The sequence below is a fragment of the Narcine bancroftii genome, chromosome 10, assembly GCF_036971445.1.
Source record: "Narcine bancroftii isolate sNarBan1 chromosome 10, sNarBan1.hap1, whole genome shotgun sequence".
In the NCBI taxonomy this organism is placed as follows: Eukaryota; Metazoa; Chordata; class Chondrichthyes; order Torpediniformes; family Narcinidae; genus Narcine; species Narcine bancroftii.
Genome location: NC_091478.1, coordinates 102,690,544 through 102,707,425, shown reverse-complemented (window position 1 = coordinate 102,707,425; position 16,882 = coordinate 102,690,544). Strand labels below are relative to the sequence as shown.

The 16,882-nt window shown below is 43.5% G+C and overlaps 1 protein-coding gene and 1 long non-coding RNA gene across 3 annotated transcripts in view; one reads left to right on the top strand and one right to left on the bottom strand.

Annotated features, from left to right (window-relative positions):
- The window catches only part of LOC138745045 (chromodomain Y-like protein 2), a 317,440-nt gene that overhangs the window by 257,039 nt on the left and 43,519 nt on the right, over positions 1-16,882 (bottom strand). The gene's annotated exons all lie outside the window — the stretch shown is intronic.
- LOC138744035 (uncharacterized) lies at positions 6,597-7,829 on the top strand. The gene is made up of 2 exons (XR_011345218.1): positions 6,597-6,703; positions 7,444-7,829. It is a non-coding gene; the product is annotated as an uncharacterized lncRNA (long non-coding RNA).

Below are 16,882 nucleotides of genomic sequence, written 5' to 3'. Positions count from 1 at the left end.
CAAATCATTTTAAATATGACACTTCAATTCAGATCTCTCAGTCAGGCAAAACATAAATCGCTTATTCCACTAAAACCATTATAATGTTAATTTTAATTGGGTTTATAACCATATAACCATATAACCACTTAGAACAGGCCAGTTCGGCCCTACTAGTCCATGCATTAACAAATTCCCACCCTCCTAGTCCCACTGACCAGCACCTGGTCCATACCCCTCCAGTCCTCTCCTATCCATGTAACGATCCAGTCTTTCCTTAAATGTAACCAATGATCCCGCCTCGATCACGTCTGCCGGAAGCTCATTCCACATCCCTACCACCCTTTGCATAAAGAAATTTCCCCTCATGTTCCCCTTATAATTTTCCCCCTTCAATCTTAAACCATGCCCTCTAGTTTGAATCTCCCCCCACTCTTAATTGAAAAAGCCTATCCACATTTATTCTGTCTGTCCCTTTTAAAATCTTAAACACCTCTATCAAGTCCCCTCTCAATCTTCTACGCTCCAGAGAAAAAAAGCCCCAGTCTGCACAACCTATCCCTGTAACTCAGACCCTGAAATCCTGTCAACATTCTCGTGAACCTTCTCTGCACTCTCTCTATTTTGTTTATATCTTTCCTATAATTTGGTGACCAAAACTGTACACAGTACTCCAAATTTGGCCTCACCAATGCCTTGTACAATTTCATCATAACCTCCCTACTCTTGAATTCAATACTCCGATTTATGAAGGCCAACATTCCAAATGCCTTCTTCACCACACCATCTACGTGAGTATCAGCCTTGAGGGTACTATTTACCACAACTCCTAAATCCCTTTGTTGCTCTGCACATCTCAATAACCTACCATTTAGATTTGCCTTTCCAAAATGTAACACCTCACACTTATCTGTATTAAATTCCATCAGCCATTTCTCAGCCCACACCTCCAGCCTTCCTAAATCACCTTTTAATCTACTGTAATCTTCCTCACTGTCCACAACACCACCAATCTTTGTATCATCCGCAAACTTGCTTAACCAATTCTCCATCCCTACTTCCAGATCGTTAATATATATAACAAATAGTGGACCCAGGGCCGATCCCTGAGGAACTCCACTAGTCACCGGCCTCCAATTGGACAAACAATTTTCTACCACTACTCTCTGACATCTCCCATCCAACCATTGCTGAATCCATTTCACTACCTCCTTATTTATACCATTTTGGGTATACTCCTAATAACTAATTACTAATCAATATAAAAAATGCAAAGAGTCATGAATGCAACTCAAAGTACAAAGTTCAGATTTATTGTCAGAGAACATACATGACATCACATACAACCCTGAGATTCCTTTTCCTGCAGGCCAGGCTTAGTCATTTCTATACTGGTAACTATAAACTGTACTCATCAGGAACTGCAAACAAACTGACTGCAAATGTAGGTAAAAATATACAGTCATGAATAACAAGAAATAATGAGTTCTTCCATGAGTCTTTGACTGTCTATTGCTCGAGAGTCTGATAGCAAAGTGGTTGCAATTATTGTTGCATCTGGTGGTACCAGTGCCTCCCGACTGATGGCAGCAGTGCAAACAGAATGTGTCCTGGGTGGTGTGGATCCTTGATAATTGTTGCTGCTCTGTAATGGCAATGTTCCGTGGAGATAGTCCTGATGACGGGGGAGAGTTTTGTCTGTGAAGTACTGGGCTGTGTCCACTATTTTTTGCAGGGTTTTCCACTCAGCAGTATCAGTGCCCCCACACCAATCCGTGATGCAGCCTCTCAGCACACTTTTCACCACACATCTGAAGAATTTTGCCAAGGTTTCTGATGACACACCGAACCGCCACAGACTCCTGGGGAAGTAGAAGCGCTGTTGTGCTTTCTTTGCCATGGCATTAACATGAGGGGTCCAGGACGGGTCCTTTGAGATAGTGACATCCAGGAATTTAAAGTTGCTGTCCCTCTGCTACTCTGATCCCCCAATGATTACTTGATCATATACCTCTCGTTTCCCTTTCCTAAAGTTCACAATTAATTCCTTGGTCTTGATGACATTGAGGGAGGTTTTAAAACACCATTCAGCCAAGTTTTCGATCTCCCTCCTGAGGCTGATTCATCGCCTCCTTTAATTCAGCCCACTATGGCGATATTATCAGCTAACTGTTGTTATTGTACCAAGCCACACAGTCTTAGGTATAACGCCATCACGCAAAACCAACCTTCACTCCAGCAATGATCTTCACCTCCCACTGTCTTGGCAAAATATAAAAGGACACACACTACTTCCGTCAGACTGTCTTCTCCCCACTCCCTCAGGCACATGTTCAAAAACACACACCCCCATACTCAGTAAGTTTCATTCCTGCTGTTAATGGACTTGTACGAGGTGATGCACTGCTAATCTGGAATCCACCTGTTGAATGGAGGGACCTGACCCCTGAAAAATCATTTCACTCCTGGCTGGAAGAGTTCAACATGATAAAACTTTTTGATGGACAAGACATTGCAGAGACTCCAATACTATTTCTGCAATCGGGATCTCAGCCTCTCTGCACCCACGCTGTCAGAAAATGTTCAGATATCACAGGAAGTGTGCAGAAAACACATGAGAAAAGAAACCACAGTTTACTTGTGGAAATTGCATGAATTAAGCCTTTCAATGTAGATTGGTGCAGCGTGAAGAGCAGTGGAATGAAACACTATTTCACATTTGCTTACCGTCCAGATTCAAATGGAGAAGCAGAAACACTTCTGCTGCAGGAGTTCAACCACCCTGCAGTCATCCATCAAAACCTAAGTTCATTTGTTCACTAATCAATTCAAGCCCAAATAAGAAAACCACCCAAATGCAAAATTAGAGCATGATTGAAAGTCACATGGTGATTATTGTATTGTACTTGAGGATACGAGACCTATATCATCCAATTCAAAGGTTACCCATTATACGTGCATATTTTATCTTTTGATCAACGAGAGTTAAGACTCCTCTCCCTTTGTCAATATCCTATCAAAACAAAATATCTCTTTAATTTGACTAATTCATTAGTGTCACACCTCTGCAAAGGTCATATGGACTGAGCAGACTGTTTATCAATTGCTACATTTCCGCTCTTAACTATCACTATACCTCTCTACATTCTTGCAGCGATTGATTGTTTTAAGGACAAGCTTGAGGTCCTTATATGTCTTTAAGAGGATATTGCAGTGGCCATTCTACCAGCTATATCAATATACCCAGCACGTTTAGCATTGTGATTAGAACAATGTTGTTACAGCAGCAGAGATCAGGGTTTGAATGCAGCACTGTTTGTAAAGAGTTTGTATGTTCTCCCCGTGTCTACGTGGATCTTCTCCAGTTTCCTCCCACCCTTCAGAGCGTACTGGGTTGTAGGTCAATTAGGCATATGTGGGCAGCAAGGGCTCGAGGGCAGAAAGGGCCTGTTACCGTGCTGTATGAGTCTCCTTCAGGCCAATTTGGAAGAAAGGTCAGAGGAAAGTTAACTGAAACACAAGACTCAAATGAAAAAAAGAAAAGTTTAATATATATTATGCAGTTTGTGTCCTGGGGTTTCCTGAAGATTGGAGATGAGAAGACAGTGAGATATTGAGAAGAGTTCACCTGAACCTCATGCAATACTTTGGCGAATGGTAAAGAAGACTGTAAACATTCAAAAATGTTCCTGAAATAAATCTCACAGTTGTTCCTGAAGATTCCAACTTGTGGTGGCTCTTATGAGAATTAGAATGAGAAAACATAATTGAGTCCAGAGATGGATGAGACTCCAACAATTCCAAATGAATTTTCAATTCAATGTAAGTTATACTGGTTGAACTGCAAAAATCACAGAAAAGGGAAAAAATGTGATTCTACTAACTTAGTAAAATTGCAAAGATAATAAATTGGCTTATATTTACTTTTATTTTCAATAAAGAGGAATAAATATAGAGTTGTAGGTTCATGCGATGTGGAAACAGACCTTTCAGCCCAACTTGCCTCCGGTGGCCATAATACCCCACCTGCCTGCGTTTGGTCTATATCCCTCCATATCTGCCCTATCCATGTATCTGTCCAAATATTTTTTAAACATGGGCAATAGTACTTGCTTCACCCACCTCTTCTGGTAGCTTGTTCCATACATCCACCACCCTCTGCATAAAAAAATAAATGTAAATAAAACAATGTAATTTATGAGACATTATCTCACAATGAGTTGTTGTCTTCATGGTCAGTTTGGGAAGAACCTTCAAATGAAATGCATCCATCTTGTTTCAGTATGGACATTGATTTTGTCAGAGATTGAGAACTCAGAGTATATGTACTCGATAACGACCAGAATTTTGGCGAAAATGACGAATTGATTGAAGTGAAAACCAAACTGCTGAAGAAACTCAGCACAGGATGAGGATCATCTGAGGAGCAGAGGGAATAATTGGATAGCACCATTACAAGAGAGAGGATGGGAAGAGGTGTTGTCCATGCCATGCAACTGTGGGAATTAATGGGTTCATGTTGACATGCAGAAAAGGGGGAGGTGGCAGTTACGTCAACAATTCCTTTTCCACACAGCCGCTGCTCGATGAGCTGAATTCATCCAGCAGTTTTTTTTATTTGCACTGGATCCCAGCAGCTACAGTTCTGTGCCTCCAAATAGAAGAAGTGCCTTGTTTGGTGGAGCTTACTATGAATTTGGAAAGAGGCACGACTAGAAAATCGAAGGAATCAATAACTCACAAAGGGGAAAATCAGAGCAATGGGTACTCAGATAGAATTACAGGACTCAATGAAGCTTCAGGAAGACAACACGTGACTGGAACTCAAGCACATGAACTTTAAAATTAAAGCAATATAGGACTAGAAGCAGTGATGAGTTAATGAGCACAGGGGTGAAAATGGAAATGGAACTGGTGTGCATTAGGACTCAGAAGGTGAGTATAGAGAGAGATATATATATAGATATGTTTTGGGGAGATAAATTGGGAAAGGTTTGTTTGAGTAGGTTACATACAAACACTTTAAAACAGATCTTATTTAAAATACTGGAGCTCTGCCCCATGATGGACATATCAGCTCCACAGCTTTTGCAAGAGCTTTGGAGAGTGCTCAAGAGACTTCACTAATCGATTGTTGTTTACGAAAGGCAACAGATAAAAGAGCATGTCCAAGCCGCTGCTGTCTTGAAGAGAACTTGCTGTTTTGAGAGGGTCTTGTGGTTTTGCAAGCAGAGAGAGTCAAACAGGCTTTCTCTCAAAGAGTCAGAGAGAGAGAGAGAGAGAGAGAGAGAGAGAGAGAGAAAGAGAGAGGTCTCTTGTACAGTTTTACAGCCAGCAACAGAAGCTGGGGCTGGAACAGGACAAGCTGGCAAGCTTATGGAAAGCCCATTTGTAAGACGGCCTTGTAAAAGCCCTTATGGTTCATGCAAGAGGAGAGGACTGGCTGTCTAATGTTTCACTTGGAATAAGAGAAACAGAAAGGAACTCTGTGATGACCTGAAAGAAAGAGGTTATCATCTGGAGAACCCTGATGGGGCAAGTCTCGTCAGCAAGGCACTGGAGAGACTGATTAAAAAGGAACAACAAATCTCTCCCTGAAAACTGACAAGAACCTTCTTGAGCGGTAACTATATATCTTTCAAGCACCAAAGCCTGATGAACTTTATAAATGTTAAGTTCTGTGCACAGTCTAAGAATTGCTTTCAACTAGTGAACTTGGAAGAAGTGAGATTGGCTGTGAACCAAAGAACTTTTCTAAACTTACAAACACATTACATACACGTGCGCTTAGAATTAGAAGAAGGTTAAGTTAGTTTAAGTAAGTCAATAGAGATAAGTAAAAGTTTGATTCTAATTTCATGTTTAAAGATCGTTAAAAGCAACTTTTGTTTAACTATTTGCCTTGGTGAATATCTATTGCTGCTGGGTTTTGGGGTTCTCTGGGCTCATAACAGTGGGGTTGGAAGTGTTTGGGGGTGGCTGTTAATGGATGGAGGAGATGAGAGTGGAGTCAAACCTAATTGATGTTGTCAGCCCTGAAGTATTCAGCAGCAGATTATCTGAGGCAGTGGTGAAAAAGGCACAGTTTCAGAGGTAGAAACAGATGGTCTTCTGTCGAGGAACACCTCTAGTGAACAAATTCAGCATCTTGAATGCCTCCAACCTAACACTGAAATGCATTATTTCCATTATAATATTCTGCAGCTGCCTCATTCAGTTTCTCAATCAGCATTTCCTTATTCCTAAATTACCTCAGTTTATTTGGGACATTGAAGGTCTTTTTGGATTTTATGCTGTTGTAAATCCTACACCTTTAGCCATTACACAAATTGACCATTAAGTACAAGAGGAACACAACTGTCTTTTTAACACTACCTTTGATAAACTGGATATGCTCCTTGAAGCAGAAATCCACAGAATGGGCCAACAGAATGATCGATGGGGCCAAATAAAACCAGGAAGGTTTGCAAAACTTTCATCTCCTCAGCAGCTTGCACTGGTTTCCCTGGAGACTGTGAGTCAGGCACGATTGCAACTGTTGTATCAGCAAACAGATCAAAATATCAAAAGAAGGGCTGTTTTCCTGCTCCTCCTCACTGCTCGATGACTAACAGCTTGTTGGAGATCTTGGGGAGTGATGCACAAAAGTCTGCAGATGCTGTGATAATACTAAAAGCATAGAAATGCTGAAGGAACTCAGCAGGTCCTGCAGTGTCCATAGGAGGTAAAGTTGTATAACTGATGTTTCAGGTATGAGTAAAAAGCAGGCAGGTGCCTGAATTAAAAGGCTGGAATGGGCAGGTGGAGGAGTCCAACAGAGAGATGTTAATTGGATATAGATGGGACACAGGAGAGAGAAGAGGTGAGAATTGACTGACGGGGGTTGCTTGAAGATCTGAGGAAAAAGAGCTGGGGGAAAGGAGATGGAGGGAAAAGGGAAGAGAGACAGAGAGAGAGAACATAGAAAACAGATGGAAAGATGGGGGTCCTAACAGAAAGCTGAGAGATCAATGTTATTACGATGCAGTTGGAGGGTGCCCAGATGGAATATGAGGTGTTGCTTCTCTAGCAATGCTCTTTAAACCAGAAGGAAGTAGGAAATGAAATTCACAATACATTCCCATGGAAGTAGCTAAAATAGATGCAGAATCAAAATTTATTGGTCATGAACAAGTCATGTGATTAATTACATCACAGTGCAAATATTCATAGAAACCATCTTGCAAAATTTAAAATAGTGCACAATAAGTTAAAGTGAGGCAGTGCCTTTGGTTCATTGATTATTCAGGAGTCTGATGGCAGAGGGGAAGAATCTGTCCTTGTGCTGTTGAGTGCTCGTCTTTAGGCTCCTGTACTTTTATCCTGATGTTAGCAGAGTGAAGAGGGCATGGGCTGGGTGGGGTGTGGTCTTGAGGATAAAGGCTACTTTCTAATGTCACTGCCTCTTGTGGATATCTTTGATAGAGTGAAGTCTGGTGCCCGTGATGTCGCAGGCCTAATTATCAACCCTCTGGAGTTTTTTTCTTGTCCTGAGCAATGGCACCTATGTACCAGTCAATAACGCAACTGGCCAGAATGCTCTCCATAGCACAACTGTAGAAGTTTTTGACCATCTTCGGTGGCATATCGAATCGCCTCAAACACCTCACAAAGTAGATCCACTGGTGAGCCTTCTTTGTGATTGCATCAACATGGAAGCTCCAAGACAGATCCTCAGAGATGTTGACACCCAGGAATTTGAAGCTCTTGACCCTCTCCATAACTGAGCCCTCGATGAGGACAGATTCGTATTCTCCTGACTATACATTGGTTAAATCAAGATAATTAAACATTCAGAATTCTTGTCTTAATCTTTGTCTGCTGGAATTTTTTTCTAGTATTGATGTTTGTACATCGAGCTAATAGAGATGAGATAAATTCAGCAATGTTCCAAAGGCTAATTGTGCATTACCTTTATCAATTTTGCCATCTGCGATTTTATAGGTTTACATAACTCATGAAGTCCAGAATAAATCCATTATATGTCCCAGGGAAGATTTACTAACAGTCTCACCAATCGACTGCAATAACTGAAAGATATTTCCTCACAGGAATGCAGCCAGCATGCTCTATACAAACATACAGATGTGGTGACTTTATAAACTCATTGGATGGAGGAGAGGTTCATATTTAGCATTTGGGCACAGAGCAGAATGATGCCTCCACACAAACCTGAGATCTCTTTTAACAGTAAAAACACAATGATGGAGAAACTCAGCAGGTCAAACAATGTACTTTATAGAGCAAAGAGAAAGATACATAACCAAAGTTTTGGGCTTTTGGCCTTCATCAAAGTACGGGCAAAATGTGGACAAGTGCCCAAACAAAGTAGTGGGGGTGGGGCGTGGAGCGAGAAGCACAGTCCCACAGGCAGGAGGTAATACCAGCAAACAGGAGGAGGGGGATTACTCAGAAAGGGGTGGAGAGCTATAGAAAAGGAGAGGGATGGAGAAGAGACGAAAGAGTGGGTGCAGGGTACCAGAAACTGGAGAAATCAATATCGATGCCATCTGGCTGGAGAGTGCCAAGAAAATTAGGTGTTGCTCCTTCAATTTATGGGTGGTCTTTGTTTGACAGTACGAGGCCATGAACAGTGATGTCAGTGTGGGAGTGGGGCACAGAATTGAAAAGGTTGGTCACTGGGAGATCCCTTCACTGAGCATCTTCACTCTGTCCGCATCAGAGAAAGGGATCTCCCAGTGTCCAGCCTCTCCGATGTTCAGAAGGCGACAACAGGAGGACCCACGGATATTTTCAACAGTCATCTGTGAGCACCCAATGAGCACCCTGTGATTTCCCCAGGTGGCACACAGTTAATCACCAAGAGTGGGTCTTGATGGGTGAGGATAGTTAGGCCTATGAGAGTGGAAGGTATGGGAGTCAATTGTGGACAGGCTAGAGAATTCTCAGAGGAATGCTTCTGCTCTTCTTGCATTTAAACAAAAAGCTTTTAAAACTGCCAAAGGCTTCAGAGAATTCCAATACTTTCATTACTGATGAGCTTTGGAAGTAGGACAGAATACAGTACGGAAACAGGCCCTTTGTCCCATCAGCCCAGCGAGTCTGCTCTACCATTCAAATCATTGCTTTCAGTCCTATTCTACTGCCTTTTCCCCAAGAATATTCGATGACTTGACTAATTAGAAACCTAACGACCTATCAATTTCTGTTTTAAATATGCCCAATGACTTGTGGCTTAATTCTGCTCCTAAATGATATGGTCTTATGTGTGTCTTGAGTGTGATACCAAATTAATCCCATTTGCCTGCAATTAATCCATCTCCTTCTATTCCCTGCCTCTCTAAATGTCTCTCCATCACTATCACATCTGCTTCCACCACCGCCTCCCTGGCAGCCCATTCCAGACATCTGATTGTGAAAAAAAGCTGCCTAACACATCCCCTTTAAATCCCCCCTCCCCTCATCTCAAAGCTACGGCTTCCAGTATTTGACATTTTCACTCTGAGAAAAATACTCTGGCTATCTACCCAATTATTACTTAAGAAGGATAAGCTTATCCCTCAGCCTTCGAGGCTTCAGAGAATACAATCCAGATTTGTCCAACCTCTCCTTAAGCTAATGTCCTCTAATCCAGGCAACCTTGCCAAAGCCTCAACATCCTTCCAGTGTGCAGGACAGTTGGTGTAGCACAACACCATTACAGCGCTCGCGATAGGGACCAGGGTTTGAATCTGGTGCTGTCTCTAAAGAGCTTGTATGCTCTCCCCGTGTCTGCGTGGGCTTTCCCCAGGGCTCTGATTTCCTCCCACCGTTGGAAATATGCTGGGGTTGTAGGTTAATTGGGTATAAATTGGACGGCACAGACTGGTGGCCCAAAATGGCCCGTTACTGTGCTGCATGTCTAAATTTAAATTTAATGGAGTGACCAGAACTGCATTCAATCCTGTAAATGTGGTCAAACCAATGATTTATACTGGTATAACATGACTTCTGAACCTTTGTTCTCTGTTCTCTGACTGATGAGGGCAAGTGCTCCATGTGTGAAAGATGCAATTAGGTGCAGTACTGCAATAAGCCATGGACTTCACACTGCTTTCCTGGATTGATCATATTAAATACCTATATCCCTGTTGATTCAGGTGGGTAAGTGGATACCTTGGCTCCCATTCATATTTTTACCTGCCAATCACACATCTTTTTTGATTCAAGGCTAGGTGTCTGTCGCGGCCTCATGCCTGTCACCGCTGATGACTCACCAGAGGTTACGGTTGGGAGTCCAGACGTGCAAGCATGAGCCAGCCATTCGAGAGAAGAGACAGCTTCGTGTGGAATGAGGCCAATGGATGACATGGGGCAGGACTTAAGTAGTTCTAACTGCAATGGAGTAAAACATGAAAATCTGCAGACATCGTGATTAAAGTAAAAACACAATACTGGAGAAACTCAGCAGGTCAAATAGTGTCCTTTATATAGCAAAGGTATAAATACATAACCCACGTTTCGGGTTTGACCCCTTCATCAAAGTGTGGGAAAATTTTGGCAGGCATCCGAACAAAACAGTAGAGGGAGAAGGGGAGGTTGCAAGGCAGGAGGTGATTGGTAGAGAAGAGATGGAGAGGACAGCAGAGAGCAAGGGGAGGAGGGATAGCTGGGTGAAGGTAGGGAAAGGGGAAGGGAAGTGGGGTAGGGGGAAGAGGAAGCAGGTTAGTAGAAACTGGAAATGTTTATGTTAATGCCATCTGGCTAGAGAGTGCCTAGACGGAAAATAAGGTGTTGTTCTTCCAATTTGCCATGGACAGATACATCCTCCCATCCCCTCCCCTCTCTGCCTTCCATAGGGATGGCTCTCTCCACAACTTTCTTGTGCACTCGTCCCTCCCCACCAATTTCCTTCCCCCACCCCCCGACACCTTTCCCCGTGGTGGCAGGAGGTGCCATACTTGCACTCGCACCTACTCCCTCACCAAATGGGCTTTCAAATGAAGCAACACTTAGCTTGTGTATCCACAGGATTGATTTACTGCATCCGATGCTCACTTTTTGGCCTTCCTTACATCGGAGGGACTGGGTGCAAATTGGGAGATCACTTCTGTGAGCACCTTCGCTCCATCCACAAGAGAAACAGAGACCTCTCAGCAGCCAACTGTTTCAGTTGATTCACACTCCCACACTAATATGTCTGTCCAAGGCCTTGTGTACCATTCCACCAAGACCTGATTTTCTGTCTGGGTCTTCTCCAACCAAATGGCATTAACCGACTTTTCCAGTTTCTGCTAACCTGCTCTCCTCTTCCCCCTCCCCCCTTCCTTGTTCTCCTCTCTCCCTTCATCCAGCCATCCCTCCTCCTCTTAATCTCTGCTGTCCCCTCCCTCCCTTCTCCACCTATCACCTCCTGCCTTGCGACCACCCCTCCCCCCCCCCTTTGTTCAGACGCCTACCGATATTTTCCCATAGCTTGATGAAGGGCAAGTCCGAATCATCAATTATGTATTTTTACTTTGGTACATAAAGGACACTGCTTGACCTGCTGAGTTTCTACAGCTTTGTGTTTTTACTGACTGCAATGGAGTCGCACCAAATAATCTAAGGACGCAGTGTGCCTTCTTCAGCTTTACCTCATTTATTCTTTGGTCCATTGCAACATTTAATAACCCCTATGTGTCCATATTGTCCATTGTCTTAAAAGCAAAATGTGGGATAAGTTATGCAAATATCTTTTAATGTTATGTCAGTTCACATCCAATGTAAATTTGAAATACAGCTTGCCCTGCTTCACCTTGTTATCAGCTTTTGTGTGCAAGTCCAAAGATCCTTGAAAGTGGCAGTGGAAATAGATAACATAGGTAAGAAGGCATTTGGAATAGTCATCATTTGTTGGGGCATTGAATACAAAGGCAGGAAGGTTATGCGCTGATATTGAAAAACATTGGTCAGATCTCAGTAAGACTACCATGCACAATTCTTACCAAGAGTGCTCTAGTTCTGGAGAGGCTGTAGAAGAGATTCACCAGGATGCTGCCTGGGTTGGATTTTTGAGGAGGCACTGGAGAATCTGTTCTCCCTGGAACAGAGGAGATTAGGAGGGGACAAGACTGATGTATATAAAGTTATGAACGGTGTAGATTGGGTGGCCACAGGAAGCTTCCTCATGTCAGAGATAAATATAACAAGAGAGCATTGATTTAGGGGAAGGGGAGTGTGAGGGACCAGAGAGTGGGGAGGAAGTGGAATGCACCGTCCGAGAGGAGTGGAAGCTGAGTCACTGGGAGCATTTAAGAAATGTCTCGGTGACCGCGAATCACCAAGGAAGGGAAGGGTATAGGCTGAGAGCTAGAAGATAGGATTAATGTGGATGGGCACCCTCCAGGAGGCTTGGCTAATGGATGAACACCCACTAGGAGACATGGCTGTGATGGACCATATGACCAGATTCCATGCTCTCTGACACTGATCCTTTAACAGTGTGGCAGAGCAGTAATACTTGTGATTCGAAGTTAAAAGTACAAGGCCTGACATTTATTTGCTGAAATGCTCTGCGTTATAACAGTATTTACATTTCATAATATTCTTCATTAACTGTAGTACACACAAGGATATCCTTAGGAACCTATCTATGCTCAGGTCATTTTGAAAATATCAGGTATAAATATAGGCTATTGCTGTTTTAGGTTTTTAAAGTTCAAAGATACTCAAAGGGTTCAACTGAAAAATCTGTAATAAGATGGGGCAGAATGCATTAAACCTTCTACTAGTTTCCTTTGGCTTCATCACCAAAGAGACATGGTGTTTCCTTGAGCGATCAAAGGCATGAAGTTAGAACATTGAACGAAACAGGCCCTTTGGACCACCATTTCTACGACTGATTCCACCTGCATTGAATTCGCCCATCATTATTGAATGAAGATCTACCGCGACCAATGCCTGAAGAGGGCGCGCAAAATCAGTGAACCGGTGCAGACTCGAAAGGCCAACATGGCCTGTTTCCACTCCGTAAATGGTTATATGGTTATATGGTTCAACAGTGCAGGAACAGACCCTTTGGTCCACTGAACATGATGCAAAGTTAAACAAGTCCCAAGTGCCTGTACAAGTCCATTCCCTCTATCCCTTGCCAGTTCATGTGGACATCGAAACACTTTTAAAATGTCACAAATATTTCATTTTGTACCATTCTAGGCACATTCTAGGCAACTACCACCCTCTGTGTAAAAGACTTGTCTCGTAAATTTCCTTTAAACTTTCCCCCTTTCACTTTAAAGCTATGCCTTTTAAAATTAAATTTTAAATTGAGACATACAGCACGAGTCCATGCTGCCCAATTTACACCCCATTAACCTACACTCCCGGTATGCATGGCTGGTGCCAAGGGGGGGGCATTCATGGGCAGTGCCACCTCAAATGAGTTATTGTGCCCCCACACCTGCAGCAGTAGAATGGCTAGCATCACTAGTCTGTTATACACGGAGGGAGGGGGGAAGTGTGTTGGCGGCACTCAGAGGAGGTCCACCCCTCCCACCACTGATCGAGTCTTTAAACGTCAGGTTGTGCCCACCACCCCCCACACCCCCCCCACAGCTGAAGTCCCCTATTAGACTTGTTCTGACGCCGACCCTACCTGTACGTTTTGAGTGGTGGGAGGAAACTGGAGCACCCAGGAAAAACTCGCACAGACATGGGGAAAACGTCCAAACTCCTCACAGACAGTGCGGGATTCGCACCCCAGTCCCGATCGCTGGTGCTGTAAAGGCGTTGCGCTAACCGCAACACCAACCGTGCTGTGCTAGTAGTTGATATTTCCACTCTGGTAAAAAGATTCTGACCTCTACCCTATCTCTGCCTCTCATAATTTTATAAACTTTCCATCAGCTCTCCCCTCAGCCTCTTTTACTCTGGAGAAAACAAACCAAGTTTGTGCCATCTCTCCTTACAGCTAATATTCTACAATCCAGGCAATATTCTGGTGGATCTAAAGATACAAGCAACTGGCAGTGCTTGAATCTGGAGCATTGAGTGGCATGGTTGGTGTAGCGGTTCGTGCAATGCCTTTACAGTGCCAGCGATTGGGACCGGGGTTTGAATCCCGCCCTGTCTGTAAGGAATTTTATGTTCTCCCCGTGTCTGCAAGGGTTTTCTTTGGGGGCTCCAGTTTCCTCCCACCCTTCAAATCTTACCAGGGTTGCAAGTTGGACAGCCTGTTGCCGTGCTGTACGTTTACATTTAAATTTAAATTGCTCAGCAGACAAGGCAGCATCTGTGGAGGAAAATGAACAGTTTAGGTCAAGTCCCTTCATCTTGGACTGAAATTGGAGAGGGGAGCTAGCCAGTAGAAGGAGGTGAGAAAGGGGTGGGACAACAGTTAGCAAGCATCAGGATGGAAATGTGAGGTCAAGTTCATTGTCAGTTAGAGTCAGGTTCTGAGGAACCACTTCGGCTCTCCCTCCAATGTTTTTACACTCTTTCGGTAATGTACTGGGCACAATATTTTAAATGTGGCCAAATCAATGTTTTATACAACTGAAATATGACTTGACAATTTTTGTGCTCAATGCTCGGAATGATGAACACACGCATACTGCACACATTCTTTACCTCCTGGTGGTGGACAGGGTTAACACGACCTAGTGTAGGATGGTGTACTTGACTTTTACAAGCAAGCTGAATTTAAAACTATGCATGCGAGCTGAGAGCAACCTTCAATAATAAGCAGGGTGCCATGAGTTCCAATAAACAAGACAGGAAGTCCTTGAGGAGGAAATATCTATAGTAATTCTGAGAGATTGCTTAGCATGTTAAATGATGTCAGGATTCTGGGTCCTGATAAAACTGAAACATGAAACTGTGCAGATGTTGCGATTGTAGTAAATACACAGAAATGCTGGAGGAACTTGGCAGGTCTCGCAGCGTCCATAGGAGGTAAAGATGTATAATTGATGTTTCGGGCCTGATCCCTTCTTCAAGGTATGAATAAAAAAACAGGCCGGCATCTGAATTAAAAGGCTGGGGAGAAGGGAAGAATGAGCAGGGGAAGGAGTACAGAGCATAGAAAAAAGGTGTTAATTGGATGTGGATGGACATGAGAGAGGAAAGGTGATGGGGAGGGGGTTGTTTTTGGCTTTGTGGGGGAGAGCTGGGGGAAAGGAGACCAGAGAGAGAGAGAGAGAAATTTGGGGGAGGGTAAGGGGGGGGGGGGAACTAACAGAAACCATAGAAAATCTATATTAATGCCATCCAGTTGGGGGGTGCCCACTATGAGGTGTTGTTCCTCCAATTTGCTTCACTTGGAAGGACTGTTCAGGACCCCAAATGGTGGTGAGGGAGGAGCTGTGGGCACAAGTGGAACACCTCCTGCAGTCTCAGGGGTTGGTTCCAAGGGGGTGATTGATGGGAAGGGAGGAGTGGATGAGGGAGTCACCGAGACAACAGCCCCTGCAGAAAGTGGCGAGGGGAAGAGAAGGGAAGATGTGGCAATGGAATCAGATAAGTAGGTAACGGAAGTGGCAGAGGATGATATGTTGGATGCGGAGGCTGGTGGGTTGGTAGGTAAGGTCAAGGAGAATCCTGTAGTGTGTGGGGACACTTGTTGAGTTAATCTTGCTAAACCTCTGTTAAATATACTAAAAGGCCGATTGAGTTAACCCATTGAAAGATTCATTGGATGTTTAATAAGAAAAGTAAAAAAATAAACAATCAGGTCTGTTTACCACGGGATAAATTTGACTTTGTAACAGCTGAAACTTAGAGTTCTGATGGTGGTCCAGGTTACTGCAAGCTCTCCATTTCTTTGGCTTGGCTTCGTGGATGAAGATTGATGGAGGGGTATGTCCACGTCTGCTGCAGGCTCGTTGGTGACTGACAAGTCCAATGTGGGACAGGCAGGCACGGTTTCAGCTGTTGCAAGGGAAAATGGTTGGTTGGGGTTGGGTGTTGGGTTTTTCTTCCTTTGTCTTTAGTCAGTGAGGTGGGCTCTGCGGTCTTCTTCAAAGGAGGTTGCTGCCCACCGAACTGTGAGGCGCCAAGATGCATGGTTGGAGGCAAGATCAGCCCACTGGCGGTGGTCAATGTGGCAGGCGCCAAGAAATTTCTTTAAGCAGTCCTTGTACCTCTTCTTTGGTGCACCTCTGTCTCGGTGGCCAGTGGAGAGCTCGCCATATAACACGATCTTGGGAAGGCGATGGTCCTCCATTCTGGAGACGTGATCCACCCAGCTCTCCATAATACCATGTTAATAAACTCTTGGAGTGAACCTCAAAGTCTCTGTCTTTAGAGTTAATTTCTGCAATACTCCCCATCCACTTATATTGCTAATTTCACCCCAAGAGCCTTCCATACATCAATTCTCCAAATCGTTCTGCCATTTACTGGATACTTTCCACTTACTTTTGACTTCCCAAAATGCACCACATCACACACTCGTCTTGGTGCTGGGCATTGGTGAAAGGGTGCTGCCCTCTTGGAAGAATCACCTCTTGGAAGAGGCATTCAGCCAAAGATCCATTGACTTCACAAGTGGAAATGCACAAAAACGAATTATTTATCCTGTGACTTGGGCAACAACGAGTTTTCAGCAATCATCTCAAAATATGTCATTTATATATCACAGTTTTTGGGGAATCCCATTCTGTCCAAATTATTTGTTTTGTTTCCCTGTATAACTGTCAGTGCACTTCATTAACTCCATTAAGATTTCCTCAGATTCTTAAAAGTGCCTATTAAAGGAATCACATTAAAACCACGTAGATATTTCATTCAAAAGTAAAGAAAAGGCAATGACTGCTACCTTACGACAGGTTTAGGAGATTCAGCAACACTTAAATTGAGGGGAAGAAAAACTCAATTAGATTTCATTCCCTTCAGTTCATCCATCCAAATTTCCATTGAATCTGCCCTCCATTTCTCCATCCAG